Here is a 2771-nt window from a genome sequence, read left to right as displayed (position 1 = left end):
AGGAGGATTGACCTATCCCCCAGATCATTGAGCATCCTCCTTAAACACCAACGTGCTGACCTGGCTAACCTTCACAGCTGCCAGAAGGTCATGGATGGTGAGGCGGGACAGAAAACCATCACCCACTTTGTGAGACAGCAAACCACAGGAGCTCTGTTTGGAAGGTTTAGTGACGGAAGGAATAAGGGGATTTCTGTGTCTGCGCACTGGGATGTCTGGGATTGTCCAGGATGTTTAGGCTCTAAGCCGAAACATCCTGGACAATCCCAGACATCCTCTACATAGCACAATGTCGGCACAGAGGAGCACACGGAGTAACAGACTCCTTTCACTGCGCTGCAGGACTGAGCGCTTTAAGAACTCATTTGTCCCTTCAGCCATCAGGCTGTTTAAAAAATCTGCCTGATATAAACTGGTATTTTATTTTATGAATCTGTTATTTTTTATTGGTATTTATTGGTATTTATTGTGTGTGTTTGTGCGTGTTCTGTTCTGCTGCCGAACACCTGAATTTCTCCCTTGGGAGATTAATAAAGTTCTATCTATCTATCTATCTATCTATCTATCTATCTATCTATCTATCTATCTATCTATCTATCTATCTGACTGTGACTGACTGACTGCTACAAGAAGGTCCTGACCAAAAACTCAAGCAGGCCACTTTTGGAAAGACTTCCTGCTCAGACCACACCCACAAAAGTTTTTTCACCTGTAAATAAAGGGGCCCTCACAAATGATATACAAAGAGGACAAAACATATATCATAAATTAAAAAAAAAACAGAAAAAAACCCAAGATAAACAAAAGGGCTTTGCCCATAGTACACATCGTCATCTCTCCATATGTACAACAACAAAAGAGGCACACAAACACATCCAGACAGAAAAATAAAAAAAGAAAAAAAAGTTAGGAATAATAATAACGATAAAGTAAATAAGGAAATAAATAAAGAAAAGTAAATTAAATTTTGAGTTTATATATTTAAATGTTGTTTCAATTCACCCTTTGGCATTTATATTTAGCTGTATCTTTCAAAAATATTTTTACATTTGAGTATATATTATAAAATCAAACAACTGGTGGTTTAGACTTTTAAATAATCTTTTACTCTGTTCCATCCATCCATCCATCCATTTTCTTGACCGCTGTGTCCCTTTCGGGGTCGTGGGAGCCTATCCCGGCTACTGAAGGGCGAAGGCGGGGTACACCCTGGACAGGTCGCCAGTCTGTCGCAGGACCTCAATCACACACACATCCACTCTGACAGACACACCTAGGGACAATTTAGAGTCACCAATTAACCTATGAAGCATGTTTTTGGATGGTGGGAGGAAGCCGGAGTCCCTGGTGTAAACCCACGCATGCACGGGGAGAACATGCAAACTCCACACAGAAAGGTCCCAGCCGGGAGTCGAACCGGGGCCTTCTCGCTGTGAGGCAAGAGCGCTAACCACTGCGCCACTGCGCCACCGTGCAGCCCTACTCTGTTCCATTTCTCATTAAATATGTCTGTTTTCATTTGGAGGGAAGCAGTCATTTTCTCCATCACATATACTTGCCTTACCTTATTTTTCCAGTTATCTATTGTTGGTGGTTTAACATTTCTCCAGTTAAGAGTTATCATTTTTCTAGCGATTACTAGTAATATATATAAGATTTGTCTTTGTTCTTTATTAAATTTAGTGTTGGGTAACTGGTCCAGTAGAAACAACAGTGTGTTTGTTGGAATTTTTTCTCTGAATATTTTTTCTATTTCCTCTTTAACCATTATCCAGTAGATTCTGATTTTAGGGCAATCAGAATCAGAATCAGAATCAGAATCAGAATCAGAATCAGAATGATCTTTAATGTCATTGTTGCACAAGGACTTGTGATACAACGAAAAAACAGTGGCTCTCCAGACAATAGAATAAAGATAAGATAATATGTAAAAAGTCTAAAAACTGTAGAATAAAAAAATACAAAAATAAGAATAAAAATATTATTTACATATATTGTACATGGTCAGATAAACTAAAGACAGTACCAATATCAATTGTTATTGCACATAGGTAAGATTGCACGTTTGAATATTGCACATTTATGAATACAGGTTATAAGTTTCCTCTTTTATTTATGATGACTGTTGCCCTTGGAAAAAAACAGTTTTTGAGTCTGTTGGTGCGGGCCTTGTGTGACCTGTACCGCCGGCCTGAAGGCAGCAGCTGGAAGAGGTGGTGGTTGGGGTGGTGGGGGTCTATTATTATGCGGTCTGCTCTGCTTATGTAGCGGGAGGTGGATATGTCCTCTAGGCTGGGCAGGGGGGAGCCGGTGATCTTCTGTGCCGTGTCGATCACCCTCTGCAGCGCTTTCCTGTCAGCGGCTGTGCATCCTGCGTACCACGTTGTGATGCAGTACGTCAGGATGCTCTCTATGGTGGCTCTGTAGAAGTGTAGAAGGCCACCAGCAGCTCCTCTCCAGTTTGCTCCTCCGGAGAGGAGGCAATCCCAAAATATGTGTTTGATCTCCTGTTTTGCCACATTGTCTCCAGCATTGTGCTAGTGAATATTGTTTTGTGAACTTAGAGATAACCATTGGTGTATAAAAATATCTAATTTTACATTTCCAATCGAACTCTCTCCATTGTTGGCGGTTAAGACTTTTGTGGCAGTTTTCAAACATTTGGTCCCATGAATCGTTTTCCATTGTATTGTTGGACTCTAATTCCCATTTTTCTTTTATTGCGTAAGTATTATGTGTTGTACATGATGACAGTCTCTTGTATATCTGGG

Source organism: Oryzias melastigma, linkage group LG1 (genome assembly GCF_002922805.2).
Source record: "Oryzias melastigma strain HK-1 linkage group LG1, ASM292280v2, whole genome shotgun sequence".
Classification (NCBI taxonomy): domain Eukaryota; kingdom Metazoa; phylum Chordata; class Actinopteri; order Beloniformes; family Adrianichthyidae; genus Oryzias; species Oryzias melastigma.
This window is presented reverse-complemented; position numbering follows the sequence as displayed.